The following is a 16,007-nucleotide window of genomic DNA, read 5'->3' on the forward strand; positions in this document are numbered from 1 at the left end:
CTGCATAGGCTCACCTCATGTTAAGATGAAAAGATGGGTTGACCCCTTCTCCTTCAGTAAGGACAGTGGCTAAACACTGAGGAGGCAAAACTAACAGAAAAGCCATTTGCACCATCACAGCAAGGAGCAGACATCACGTCCATAGCCCGCAGGCCAGGGCAACAGTCCCCATCCCAGTCCCCGCTCTTTTCTCTTCAGTCTTTTTCCTGACAGACTGAAATTCTCTGGGCCTCTATATCAACTGACTTCACTCGCTTTTGTAAACAAATTAAATGTTTTGCCCCAGCCATACAACGGCTTGCACTTAGCAGTCTTCTGGGTCCCTTCCATACGTGCTGCTAGGTTGAAGAGACACAAGCCTTGCCCCTCTCAGAGAGCCAGGACCTGCGACGGTGGCTTCCCCAAGGCCACCCAGGAGCCTCCACGCTCACCTCTTCACTACCAATGTCAACAGAGCCCTTCCCACCCCACCCCTTTTCCTTATCACCCATTTTCCGTCTCTCTCTGACAGATAATGAAGTATATAAGTGCTGTCTTGTCTCAGGTATCTGTCTGGGGCATCAAAAAAATCTTCCCTGCAGTGAACGGAGGTGCTTTGACACAGTTCAGGCAGTGGCTGTTTGCACGCTACGGGCCGCTGGCACGCACCGCTTCTGGCTCTTCTCCTGATTAGCTTTCAGCTGTCAGGCTGTTCGTTTTGTGTGGGAAGAGAAACGAGGAGACCGGCGACGGAGATAAAATTAACTGCGCAGGCAATCTGAAAAGCCTTTCACTGAGCGCAAGGACAAAGCAAGGAGGATTTTTCAGTGGGAAGACAGCAGTCGTGAAAGGCAGCAGAGTGATAAAGCCCCTACCTCCATGTGCCCCAGAGCAGCCTCCTCGCACGTGCTCCAGCTCTGACCTTTTGGGACGAGCAGAGGGGACGAGGATGAGCTGCATCCCCCCCAGCACGGTCCAGCCTTGCCACCATGCTGCCAGCGCCGGGCGCTTGGCACCTTTGCACCGGGGGTTCCTCAAGGCAGCAAAAAGGAGATGCTGACCCAGGCGTGTGGGAGGCTTGGAAGGGATCCTGTTGACGTTGGTTTTCAGTGGAGAAATTTTCAGCTAGTGGTATTATTTCAAGGAGAAAAGTTCTCAACAGAGTCCCATCTTTCTGAGAATTGAAAAATCTTTAGTCTCGTTTCTTCATTTTTTGAGTATGAATATTCTCTGCAAGAATCTTCCATGGAAATCACTGGTATTTCTGGGACTCTGGCTGCTTTTATCTGCTTGTCCTTGGAGGAAGAAGGAACAGAAGGACAATTTCCAAAAAGGCAGCCTCCCTTCTAGAGAGCACAGGAGCTTCTGTTTGCTTTTAATGTCCCAAAAGCTGAAGTACCATGGTGAAAGCAATGCAGTGCACACAGGCATCAATCGCACACCAGCAGGATGCACCGCCAAATGGACTCTCTATCTTTTGTAGACAAACCTCCTATTGCACCAGGGTAAATGGTACTAAAGTAATCTAAATTTCTTAACTTTTCAGCTGAGCATCTCAAAGATGATTTCACATCTGGATGAGTAAAAATTGCACGCTTTGTCTCCCACTTAGCAGCCAAGAATCTGAGGCTGAAGATGACAAGCTCAAACCACACGGAAGACTAAAGCCTGGCTCTTCACATCCCTGCGCTAACTATGGAGCTGGCAACAGCCAGCCCGACAGTACAGCCCTGATAGGAAATTCAAAGTTATAGTAGCTCACTAACAGTAGGGAGCAACCCAGTCTTCCAGGTGTGAAAATACGGGTAATAAATATTAATAGATCAAGGCTCTGAGAATAGCCAGGGAAAACAAGTCAGAAACATTGCAGAATCTTATTGATTAAAGTGAAATCTCATTTAAGATAGTCAATAGCAGTAGTTGTGCCTTTACCATTTCATTTTAGTCACATCAAAATGTTTCAGTTTGGTAAGAAAAAGCAGCTTTATTTTAACAGTCTCAGTTGGGTTAGTTCTGATTTATGTTACACATCAATCTTAGAATAGGTACTTTATTTTTTTTTTCTTTAGGAAGAACTGCAGTTTTCAATATGCTGAGATAAATGTCATTTTCTGACCCAGGACTCTGCAAGCTCATGCTTTGTCCAGGAGGGAGCCAGGACCACATTTACGCTGTTAATTACAGACCCGCGACTGTCCCGCCTGGGGCTGGAGCAGGGTTTTGCAGAATGTGCTGATGGATTTGGTAGACATTTCCCCACATGCTGTGCAAACCGCTGTGGAGAACAAACCCAGGGAACAACCATGATGGAGTGACTGCCTGTTCTCTGAGGACTCCACATAAATCTCTGCAGCCTCTGTAACCACCAACCCAAATGGTGCCCAGCTTTAATTAAGGCCTTGGAAGACTTTTAGGGGCGTACAGTGGGCTGTCCCTTAATGGTTCCTGCAGCAAAACCCCAACCTCTGTCTTGCCAACCTCCCACACTCAATGGCCCACTGAAGTCAGTAGGAATTTACTGTGCAGAGGTCTTGTAAGGTCAAGGCTAATATGCATTTTGATCCACCCTGGTCCCAGTTTTCAGGATAGAGGAGTCCAGCATCCATGTAAAGGCACTAGCTCACTGTCTGGACTGTTGAACACATATGTATGAGGCAGCACTTTACCTCAAAAGGTTCATAGAGGTGCCCGCAGTGATATGCTGCTGACTCTTTTATGGGATATAATCATATTACACTGTTGTGCAGTTGTAACTGATGGCAATAAAACTTGATGTATTGGGAGGACAAACAATTTTGCAACAGCCTGTGAGAAACAAATTTTGGAATGACACAGATTTTACCAAAAGACTTGTTCTCACTAAGTCTTGCAGAGATAAATGAATGGCTATAAAGGCTCTGAAATGGATGACACATAGTGTTTAATTTTAAAAAAGAGAGACAATCATAAACTACATTTTAATGCTTATCAGTTTAACAGCATCCTTGGTGCAAAATGCCATGTTATATTCATTAGCAGGTAGTTTCCTGGGATCACTCATCCAGGGACTGGGCATTTGATGCAAATCTTTGACTGTAACAGACTGTCTCTTAGACTTCTTCCTCATGTATATCAAGCTTGGAAACACAGTTAATAAAGGCCAGATGGCTGCAGGCTCCTTCTCACACCCATAATATTGATGGGAACATTCTGGAGGGAGTGGATTCTGCCTAAGTCTTTGCTTCATGCATGACATGATGATAACCACATTTCAGCCTTGCGCTGTTTGGTCCTAACTCGATTCAAATGTTTCCTGGATTTCTAGCAAATGAATGAAGTGCAGCTCAAAAGAAAATATATCCAGCCCTTATTAGAAAAGGTTGTACTCATCACGAATCATCTAAATACCTCATTTCTGACAGCGGGGAAATCCTTTTATTACTGAGTTTGTTTGGAAAGATTTTGAATAGTTCATTATAAAATTGCATTCATCTCTGCCAGAACATAAAGAAACCAGCCAAAGTCCAAGATCTGGCCCCACTCAAGTCTATGGGATTTTTTTAAAGTTTATTTCAGCGGGATCAGGATTTGGCATAAAAATGGAGAACTACTGGGGCAGAATACTTTGATCTGGAATAAAGTAGCACATCATATCTGCTAATATAACCCGCTGAAGTGTACTCTCCAACACTGTAAAGGCCTTGCAGTTAGGTTCTGTCTGACGAGACTAATTAAGAAGAATAATTAATGCCAAAATATAATTCTCTGGAATGCTGCAGATATCACAGATATTGCACGATTGCACAGGATATTGCACAGGATTAGATACTGTCTCTGTTGGTAAATTCCTCATGGTTAGTAATCTCATCTTTAGTATTTAGTTTTTAATAAGGAGCTGCCTTCATCCTGAAGCCAGCTCTGTTTAAAGCTGCAAGAAAAAAGTAATTAAATTTGACAGAACTCACTTTCATGACATATATTGCAGGCTATCTCATGACACAGAGACCTGGTCATATTTTTGTTATAAGGAGCTGATTTATTTTCACCAAGTATCTCTACTAGAATCAGCGTTTTCCTGAATTCTGTATTTCTTTGGCTCAGCGAGACCCGCTGCCTGTCTCTGGCTTTGTGCTTTGCAGCACTGCTGGCTGCACACCCCGTATATGTTGACATGTAATGGTTTGAACATTTGACATTTATATGTAGCTGGCATTCGTTTTGTTGCCTTGCAACCATCTGGTTCCAGAAGAAACTCATAAACTGATCTTGAATCATGCAACCACCAGACAGCAAACAGATAGAGCTGTAGGACTCTGACAGCACATTTATCACACTTCTGTGATAGCTGACACAAATACTGCACTGCACTGTCTTCTCCTATCTCTGTCATACAGACCAGTGAGGGTTGCATTTTAAAAAGAGGATTTGATTCTTCACAGCAGTGGGAGCTTACAGCTTGCACTGACTTTGGCACAGCCTGTGTTTAGGCTCTCTGTTAGCCCGTGAAAGCTCTGCACGAACCAGCGTGCGCAGCTGGGTCCCTGCATCTGGCATACAGTAACAAGTCACCTTGCCAACCCGAGCTAGAAGGGACAACGCCAAAGGCCAGATTTTGAGCTGCATTTTTCCAAACTTTGGAAATACCGGGGGCAGATCTCAAGTCACAGCCTTTCATGTTTGTACATGAAAAGAAAATTAAAAACTATATTTATAACCCATGCTGATTCCGCTGGTATTGGCACACCTAAGGAAAGGGGACTGGCAGTGACCTGCCATCATCCCCTGGCTCCATCACCCAGGCCAGAAGCAGCGGGGAAGCAATCCAGCCTGCTCAGAGGTTTCTACTAGACAGATAAAATTTTGTCCAGAATATTCTTGCCACAAAAGCTATATTCTTTATTGGCAGGTGTTTTGCTCAGTAGATTAACTGATACATGCATGGAAAGTTTCTAGAAACAAAATACATTCTTGAAAACAGAGCAATGTGAGTGCAGTTGCATTTTTCCTGGCTGTGGTTTATTTAGGACAGTGGCTCTCCTGTCTCCACTTGCTTGTCCTCTCCTTTTTACTTCCAATTCCTAAATCCCTGACACTGGTCTTGTGTCCATGGAGCAAAGAGATCACTTTTCTCAATAAATAGGAGAACTGAAAAATGCAGGAAGACCAGGTTATTAAATCCTAAGAACTTTTACTCACACATCATGTAATACCAATTTAACGAGAATCTTGCTCTGTAATTAAATACCCATAACTCATCATATAACTGGTACCTCCTTTTTCCAAATTAAACATTGCTTTTTCTATAATTGGATAATATCAGAGTACTATAGCAATTTGGGTTAAGATGTCATCATTGGAATCCATTTTTATTTTCAGCTTCCATAGATGTGTACACAAACACGCATTACACACTAATACAAAAGAATTACTTTCACGCTACAAAATTCAGCAAATAATAGCGGCAGTTACTGGAGGGCACCTGCCTCAAATTCTCACCTGGCTAAATATGCCAGAAAGGAAAAGTAAGTACTTAAGATGACTGGAAACACTTCCTTTTCAATTCCTATTCAGAGTGCCTGCAAAAATGTTTTATTGGGTCTGTACTGGTTTTCTGAATCTTTAAGATGTGTGTGTGTGTGTATCAGTGATGGGAGAGGAATTAGACAGATCTGTGTGTGCAGCTGAGTGCTCAGAGTGGGTAACCAGGTACAGAGCTGACCAAGGTCAGCCAGTTCAGCACCTACATACATTATTATTTACTCTGTTCATTATTCTTATGTTTAAAAAAATGAAAAAAATAGGGGCTCTGTATGCTATGGATTTCATAAGCATATAAGAGGAAGACATTCCTATGCCAGGGATCCTTATATGTATATGGACGAGAGAGCAAAGGAGAGGAGGGATGCACGGGCAGTTACAGATGCAAAGCAGGAACAGAGCTTTATCAAGACTGGTCTGAGCTTGACAGAGGCAGTGATTTTCAGTGCCCTTTAATGGTATTGGCTTTTCAGGGAGGGCTTAAAATCTTACTTTTAAAAACTGCATCTCTGTAAGGGGTAGATAAAAAGAGAGGCGCTGCAAACAGCCAGGGAGCCGCATCCAAGCCATTTGCACTATTTACAACAGCCCACAAGAATGCCTCTGCTTTCTGCACTCCTTTAGGGGCAACAATGGATTGAACAGATTTTGTGGTTTTATTCTTTTGTATCCTATATCAAAACAGTGCAGGTCACAGCATTGCTTACTGATGCTCCAGATTACAAAGGTGTGAAATACTGGTCTGTGTAAATGTTCAGACAGTCTTGGACATGTGAACTCTCCCAAACCTAAGTCATGAAGAATGACCTGTTCTGCTGTCTGATACACCCCGTCTCCTCACAAATCTGAGTTCACTGCATCAGGGATTGACAGACTTCGATAAACAGATAAAATGTGTCAAAAGGATTTTACAGGAAAACTGTATGCAAGAAAAGAAAGACTGCTTCAACTGAAGGGCATTCACAAGTTGAATTATTTGGATTTTAGTTTTATTTTAAACTATTGATTGATTATTTAAATTCTTCTAGTGCAGCAAAAAAATATAACTGGAAATCCTTCTCTATTCTGTACACATACATTGGAACAGAATACTTATTAAAAAGCCAGTGGGTTATTTCAATAAGCAGGGTCATTTGGTAGACTAAGCTATCTTTAGGGAAAAACATGTTTACTGGGTTAAGATTAAAAGTTCTACGTTAGTGTCTGGGATATTGTCCAGCCCACCACTGAGATGTGCAGTAGGCATTGCTTGTACTTCTATACAGCATAAAGTGCTATATACTTTCTATATAGTTAGGCAGAGGAGTTCTGCCTGAACTGAGACTACACTTCACATACCTTTATGAAAGAAAAGCCCCGAGAAACAGGTATGGCAAGTAAATTAGGACAATTACTGAATATCTGCTTCCATGTGAGTGTAGCTGCTAGTGTCTATATCGTAGCTACATACACTTAAGCAACAGGAGGTTTGAGCCTGGCTTTTCTAAATACCAAACTAAAGCCTGGATTCCTCTTGCACCACACTTAGGTGCTCGATCACCTACACTTCCCTCCTTTCTACTTTTTTCTTCTTCAGGTGACGTTGCACAACTTGGCTTAGTCTTTCCATGTAAAAGAGGACACAGCAGAACTGCCCTCACTGGTGCCTTGCGGGCCTCCGTTGTTTTCCCACTCAGGCTGCATTGAGAATATCCTCAACACCAGGTACATTGTATTTTTTTTCCTGGCCTTTCAATTTACGGAAAAGTTTAGATGAAACACTTCACAAAGAAATGCAATGAAATTACTCTCCACAGGGAAATTCTTCCTCTTTAAAAAACAAACTGAAAGGAAGAAGCTTTGTGAAATGAAGCTCTGGGAGCTATTCATATGGCTGAGCTTCGCATGGCTATGGCTGCCCTAGGGCTGGCGTGTTGCAAATATCTTTGAGTAACATGACAGGTAAGAGCAACTAGGATAGAGGAGAATTATCCTGGCCCATTTTCCTCTGATTGCTGAAAGTGAGTTGCTCACTAGGAGTAAACCACAGAAATGGGCACGTTTTACAGTGTTATGTGTTAGAAACCTACAGAAATGGGCACGTTTTATAGGCTTTGCACTGAGAACCGTTATTGTCACTGCCAATACGTCTTAGAAGCTGGGACAAAGCACTGGAATGATGGCAGACTGATGATTTAAGGCATGACAGCAAGGGGCTCGAGGGAGCCTGCTTCCGAGAGGCTAATGCCAGTAGCAACATTCAAAACATACCACAGGCTACAATAACAACGTCTCCCAACGGCACGCTCTGTGCCAGCCTGCTGGGGGGGGAAGAAAGGGAGGATGGCTGCAAACTTCCCACCCGGAGCAATGCCATGGCACGGGGCTCCTACTCGTGCCATGGCGGCTCTGGGAGCGATGCCCATTGCTCGGTAACTCTGGGTCTTTGATGGATTTCAGTGATCCCTCTGCAAATTGCTGCGGTGGGCTCTCTCGGTGGGCAGTGCAGCGTGGCTGGCATTTAGAAGCACAAATGGTGCGAGAGGATTTCTCGCTGTTTGTCACTGCGATGTGGCAGACACACCAAGGTCCTTTTCCAAACAAGACGGAGCAGTTCCAAGGTATTTAAATCTACTGGAAAACCTCTCTACCCTGACTCTCCTCCTGCAAATGCCTCTCTGAGGGTATGCAAGCAGCAAACCACGACCAGAGGGGAATACTGGTTGTGAAGAGAGAAAAAAGAAATGTTTAGCAGGCTGTGGTGCAGGGAGGCTCTGACAGAGCTGTCTGCCCTCTGGTGCCTGCCCCACGCCGGGGAGGGACAGGCTTTGCAGCATCAGGCTCCAGGGAAAAGCCTGGTGCATGGCAGCATGTGGGTTTTTGGAGGAGCTGGGAGAAGAGGGTTGCAGCTGGCGAGAGTTTCTGAGCTCAAACTGTGTGGTCTTGATGCCCTGCTGAGGCAGGTTATTGTGCAACTGCTAAAATATAATGTGCCCATCAAACCATGCCTGTCATACGGTCCAGGTCCCCGAGTCCCATGCTTTGCATTGCACCCTGTCCCCAGACGATGGGTCCTGTGATTCTGAGCAGCAGAGCAAAGGAACAGCCTGCCCCAGTTGTAGCCAGTTCGAAAGAAAAGTGGGATACCAGTTACCGACTGGGACATAACTCTGTTATACATATATCTTTACATATGCTTCATCTCTTATCCTATAGGCAAGAAAGCTTTAAAAATATTTATTAATAATTTGTGGCGATCCTTCCAACAAAGTTGTTACTGCAGAGTCCTCATTATGGCCATGTAACTTTGGTATCACAAGCATTTTGTTTTATTATTATCTCACTGTGCAACTAATTTGTTTTATAAGTTCCCCCTCCTGTATTTTTACTTATTTTCCTAATTTTTTTCTGGTTTTATACTGAAAGTAAAAAGATCAATGTCTGTTCAATCTCCAGCAACCTAATAAAATATCTATTGATGCAAACAAAGGAGAAGTAAGTTCCAGATTTTTTTTCACCATCTTTGCAAAAGGAAAGACTGCAGTAATTTTTAGAAGGGGTTTTTGTTGGTTTGGGTTTGGTTTTTTTGTTTGTTGGTTTTTGTGTTTGGTTTTTTTTCATTTAAACCAGCCAACACAAAAGTCATTCTTAGGTAATATATGAGGAAGTATTTCACTCAAGTTCTGAACACTCTTGGAATGTTTTCAAAAGAGAAAATGAAGGAAAGTCCACCATTAACAGGCAGTTAGAGAAATTTTCAGATTACTTTCAGTTTCTTACTTATCTTGGCACTCCATTAAAATAATTCCATTTGTTGGAGTAACAGAGAGATTGATTAGACTGAAAACTTCATTGTTAGCATGTTTAAGATTATATTTACCCCACTTAGCAGCTCTTGATTCAGAGTGAGGCACTAACAATAAAAAATGGAAAGTAATTTCTATGAGGAAGCTTCAATTTTAGTAGCTTTAGTCTAATCACTAGAAAGGGGAGCTCTGGTTTAATCTAATTTTTCTTGGGACTAGAAGACTTTTAATTATTGCTTGGAATCAAGCTTTCTAGCCTTGCATGAAGCAACACATTAAAGCTGGGATTTTAAAAACGCCTGAGGAATACATCTATCATTAAAATTCAATGACACTGGCAGCTTAGCTCCCTGACTCCTTTGAACATCTCAGGGTTTCCTATTAATAAAACACCATCTGTGAAATTTAGAAAAAAATATTAATTTTGACACCCTCTGGATTTTAAATGGGCATATTGACCCAATGCAAACCCATGCTCCACTCCCGCAAGCTCTTCCTGCACATTTCACGTTCCTGTGAGCAGTTTTCTTTAGTCCTAGGATTTTTTAATTGCAATCCAATGTTTCTTCAAAGTGGGAGACTTTCAGGCCATAGTGGGTGGGTTCTCTAATCATTTCCAGAGACAGAGAGAAATGAGCATCAGCTTTGGTCACGGACCACATGGCGGAGCGGCTGCAGAGCATCACTGAAATGTTTGGTCCAGAACACGGCCAAGATGGTAGCACCAACTGCGTGCACACGCGCGTGTGTGTGTGTGAGAGCAAGTGAGTCTGGAGGACCTGAACTTATGTTTGTGCTAAAGTCTTAACTGATTATGACAATTTTACACACTAGGTAAGTCACCTTCGTACTCTGGCAGACACTCCCAAAAGCAAACCAGCACACTCCTTAGGCAATACTACTGCTGATCTGAGACTGGTCCCTAAGACTGTGCTCTGCTAGCCCCTATGAAATTTACTTAGACAAAGCCTCTGTGCTAAAAGTGGCATTTATCTTTAATTCTTTCTCCCCCAGAGTTTCCACTGGATTCCCATTACAGACAGAAAATTGGCAACAGTTCAGATTAAACACCAGAGTGAATTTGCTTGGCTCCAAGGAAGACATTTCTGTGTCGAAAGCTAAATTATGTTGCTGTTTTTCCACCTGTTAGTGTGTAGATTATATAATAGAGACATTTTTCAATTTTTTTTTTTTTTCTTTTTTCTTCTTACGATTGCAGTGATGTGGAAGATGTGATCTTCACAGCTTCTTCTTTGGTTCATAGAATAATGCCAATGCTTTTGTCAAAAACATCAACAAGTAATATTTGAAACCATGAGGATTTTGCTTGCTGCTTACAGAGATGTTTTTAGTGGTAAATCTTACAGAAATTTTAGTCCAAATACATTTTTTAGGTTTAAATCTTTGGCAATACAAGAACTCAATCCTAAAATTTGGATGGTTGTGGGTAGCCCTGTTGGAAATCCAGATGTGTTGGTCCCAATTTGCATGTGTTTTGGGATGCCTTGATTTCAGGGTAGCCAGCCTGTAACATCTTTTGAAACTCCCAGCTTCCTGGGATGGTGTAATCAGGACATTTGAAGACCAGTCCCAATACATAATGAAAGGGCAAGTACAAGTGGTGAGATCCCCAAATCAATGGTCTTGACTTCCAAGTTGATAATAGGCTGTGCTATAACCAGTGTCTCATTATTTGCTTCAATGGACTCAAGCTACACACACTGTAGCAGCACGGATGTCACATACAAGTCCGCTAATGCAGCTGGGCGTTATATTTTCAGACTGCTATTGAATATGCAATGGCAATTTCTTGTTACTTTTTAATCTCTCCTTAAACAAAGTCATAGTTCTTACACAGTCACCTCTGAGACAGGGAAAGAAATATTTTCCTAACAATTACTGCAGTTGGCTTAGCTGGGCATTTGAAAGTAACAGACATTTAAAAATATACAATAACAGTAATCTTTAAAAATACTTTATTTTAAAAATATTATTTGGGAAAAAAAGTCCTTGCTCCCTTTATTCAGCAGGAAATGCCACACAATTACATTTATTTTCTTACTGTTTGTGGGATGAATTGAAAATTGCTGTTTTAGATGAATTTACCTAGCAGCAATTAACATTTAATTTCCTTTAAAAATATAGAAACAAGATTAAAATGCCCATTGGGGGATCATTTCTCCTTGATTAAAGTTTAGAAGTGACCAAAAAAAGTCGATGTTCAATGCATTAATCAAGAAATAAGAGAATGAAAACTTATGTTTGATATACCAGAAGCGAACTCAGAAGTGGCTCAGAAACTGTTTTAGTTTATTTTTATTATCAGAGAAATAAGTGTCTTGCAGGCGTACAGGGGTAACCATAGCCCACTGAAGCAACAGCAGACTTTCCACTGAACTCAGCGGGCCTTGGATGGGGCACGGTCAGAAAGATAGACTAATATTTGTACACTCAGCATTTTGTGTTTCCCTAGATGTTAAAGAAGGAATTCAAATGTGAAAACCTGTGAGATTCAAATTCTAACATTACGTATAATGATCTGTATTAATATATTATTTATTACTATGATTATCTGACACTAACTTCCTTGTGACCCTGCAAGTCCTTGTCCTGCAATTGCCTAGAAAAGGTAAATATTTCTGTGCATACTAGAAACCTTTTATCTCAAAGGCTCAGTGGGGAGATTTGTGAAGGCCATTAAATTCTGTTGTCCTTTGTTTAGAAGCCTTACAAAGAGAAATAATAAGAAAAAGTCCTGTAAAAAATCTGGAAGGAAATATGTCGCTGCTGAGCATAATGATGCATTAAGTAAGGTGGCACTGCCAGGATAAAGATTGATATTTTTCAAGGGAGTGTATGGCTACATACCCAGCAACATTTACTTATTTAATGAGAAATACAAATTTGACACCTTCCTAGTGACCTATCTAAAAGGTTTAAGCAGCATTTACATTCTCCAAGCTTAAAAAGTTCTTAAAGACTGGTTATGTCCTTCCAGTTGCATTGTGCACGGCAATAAATGCTAAGCTCTACATATACTTATTCCCAACAACTATGTTTGGCTGACCGGGATATCTCGAGTCAATCTGGGTCAAGTCCACACATGAACACTCGTTGATGGCAACGGGCTGTTTGCTGGGGCCAGTCCTCCCAGTGTGTAATTACAGGGACAAAAAACAGAGCTCAGGCTCAGAGGCAATGCAGAGAAGATTCTTCTCACCTAAGAAAGCTGGGATCAACTCACAGAGAGAGCCAAACACTCTGCGGTAATGTCCCCATCTCGATGCATTTTCAACTGAATGTGACCCCAGTTTAGACCAAGGAGGACCAACTTTCACTTTCAGGTCATGCCTTTAGATCATACGCTGTAAGTCACTGAGATATTTACTAGCTGAAGTAGAAGAAGAGCTTTTTCCATCACCTGTGGTCTTGCATTGTCTTTCATAAACAAAGAAGCTTTTGCTGATCATATTATATCTTGTACATGTGGACAGAAAAGACTGTGCTCGAGCAGCAGTCTTCCATACTGGTAGCACACTGGTATGCAGTAAACACATTCAGACCATTCTGATTTCTCTACTGAACAGTGAATGCATCTATGTTTTAGAGCTGCCCATCTCTACAGAAACCTAGAGGTATGCAACTAGTCTCCATTTCTCCTCTGAAGGGATCCTGTGCAGCTCTCCGCACGTAGGCCTGGGACCTCTGTGTACACAGTGATTATGGAGTGGACACACAAACACGCAGGAAAATGAAGATGGAGACAGAATCATGACATTTTTATTGCATTCTGACTCTTTGCAGATTGTCTGAATAATTTGGAATCTGGTCCATAAAAAATAATGCTCCAGATTGTTCAAAATGCACATGCAGTTGAATAATCAGTTCTATGTCCAATTATTTGACTTGTGAGTAGATTGGGTAAAACTTGGCATATTTTTTCCAGCATATGGTTGTACTACTAACTTGTTTGAAAGAAAAAATGACGCAAAATTCACATAAATAATTGTCCCACAGTTTTTCCTGTGTGCCTAATTTTGTCTATTTTCCCCACTAGCAACCAGAGATCCAATAAACTATTGAAGGCTAAAGGCTGATGTAACTCCATTTTTAGGACAGTGGCTTCAACAACAGCGACTGTGTACGAAGAGCTTTTTTTAAACTAGGGAAGAAGAGCAAACAGCTAGAAAAACAAAAATATAAAGTGCTTATGCAAAAATCTGTCATGGACATCTGGACCACCCTTGTCCAGCTCAGGAAATGTAACACCAGTCATGCTTCTAAGTGAAAAGAATCAATTGCACTTTCTGTTTTCAGAGGATCAAAGGTCCCCCTGTCAGCTCTGCATTTCAGGCTGGGCAGTTACTTGCAGAGCTGGGGTCTTGATGCAGGTCTCTGTCTCCCCTCCGTCCTGCAGCACGTCTGCGGCTGCAGGCTCCTGCCACCAGCATCGCGACGTGGTTCCAGCGTTTGTGTAGCTGTGACTTCTTAGCATCCATGCAATCAGGCAGCTGTATACTGTGACGCTGCAGTGGTGATGCAGAAAAAGGGAAAGGCTGGCACTGAAAGTCACAGAAGAGGTCACCTCTTTCTGTGAAGGCTTGGCTCTTGAGCCTGACAATACCATTGTTTACAGCACACATGCAACTCGCTCTGATTCTGAGGTTTAAATCTTGCTTCTGTAAATGTGGAGTATCTCTGCTTTATTGCTAAGATTTTGGGACTATGGGTACACAGCTCAGATTTATAATAATCTTATTTTCGGAATACCTAAACTGTCACTGATGTGATAGACTGTATTGGCTCCGAAGGACTGTTATAACTAGAGACACAGTTTGATTTAATATTAAATACTTTTGTAAAAACAAAGCTTTACAAAATATAAGATGAAGGGAAATTTGCCATATTTATAGTTCAAATACCAAAGAAATTTCTCTCCCCAGCACTCCTGGGTCTAGACATCTGTTTTTCATGCTTAAAATACAAATGCTGTAACAGCAAGCCAGTTCACAACTGCAGGAATTGAAGCTGTCTAGAAACGAGAATAAAAATGACTTGTCCTCCATGGCAAGCAAAAAGCAGGAAGACAAAGCCCCTTGCAATTAGTGGTGGAAAATAAAATTAGGTTTTCAAAATTATTACAGCCGTATGTAAGATGGACTCCCTCATTGCTGAAGCCACAGGCAAAGCACAATCTGGAGTACCCTTCGTACACTGATCCCTAAATAGCTGGGAGCGATTAGGACTTTTTGGGTCATAAGGCTCAGAACTATCCCACACAACCACATCAGAAAATAGCAAGAGAGGTTTTGTTCCCCCCACACATCATTCCCCCAGTTGAAGGCTCTACATCCAGTCAAAAAGCAGTTCCAATCCATCATCACCTGTCTGAGGTTACATCCATCTTCTCTCAGGTCTATTCTTTTTCTAACAAACTATGCTCTCTGCTGACTTAATCCTCATGAGAGTCCTTGATTCACGGTTTCAAATGTAACATGGGTAACATGAAAAGAATCATCTACAAAAAATTACATATGGCCAAATTCACTGGCTAACCTGGACAATGTTCCTTTAAGTTTAAAGCCTCTATTGTGCTAAATACCCAGATGTTAACAATCTCTTCTAGAGGCTATTGAGTGCAGGAAGGACATGTTTTTAGCAATTAGAAAAATAGTAGTACACTTACACATGGCAATATTTAGCAGAGTTTGTTTGGTTAATAGGTCAGCAGTTTGGGACAGTTGGTGGTTGTTACAGAGCAGCAAGGAGGGTTTGTGCAATGAGACGTGCTGGCAAGCATAAGGAACAGCCAGGTACCCACGGGGCACTTGCAGATGAAAGTGTGCTGTATAATCCAAGGCACTCAAAAGACATCCCTTATTCCATCATTTCCTTCTACCTTTAAATAAAAGCTTTGAAAACATTTTGCAATAGGTTTGAAGAGTGGCAGGGAAAGTGCACGTATATAAACCAGAAAAAATGCACGCGGTGGAATAATGTTTTGGGCATATAGGGATACTACGCATGTAAGGCTTGAACTAAAGTTCATATCCTTGAATACTTTTTGGGTAGAGCAAGAACTGAGTAAGTGATTAAGTGCTTTCCTGAATAGGGCACCAGTCTTAGCTGCTATTTGCAGACTCCTGCAAAGATTATTCTCATGCTTTGCAGGAATATAACATGCAAGGGGCTGGTCTCAAGCCATGAGCAGGTGCATACTAACATTGCTTCTAGAGTAGACATGTGTCTGCTGCAACGATTTATGATGCGTTCCTCACAGTAGCATGAATTTGGCTGGTGGCCTTTGTAATTTATCTTTGCTGATATCATTATGTGCCTTGAGAACATTTATCTTCCTAAATGTAAAGAGTAAATGATTGTTTTAACGAGGAGAAAACAAGCCTTATTATAACAGCCCTGGACGAGGGACCACAGAAAGGCTTGGATTTTTAACACTCTCCAATCTGTTTTAACAGCTGCTTATGGTTACTATAGTCACTGAACAAAGATATGGTTATTTTACCTTTCTTTATTGATGGCCCGAGTTCCCTCTTATTTTCTCTGTCTTTGCAGAATGGCAGAGGCCATGCTTGGAGCCACAGACCCTTAGAGTCAGCCAGATCTGTGCAGTTTTCTGCACGCAGTCGTGCGACTGGCACTTCTTCCATTGAAATCTTACACTGAAAATTGGATTACATATAAGGATGCAAAAAAGGGGCCATATCC

This window comes from Haliaeetus albicilla, chromosome 2 (genome assembly GCF_947461875.1).
Source record: "Haliaeetus albicilla chromosome 2, bHalAlb1.1, whole genome shotgun sequence".
NCBI classification, from domain to species: domain Eukaryota; kingdom Metazoa; phylum Chordata; class Aves; order Accipitriformes; family Accipitridae; genus Haliaeetus; species Haliaeetus albicilla.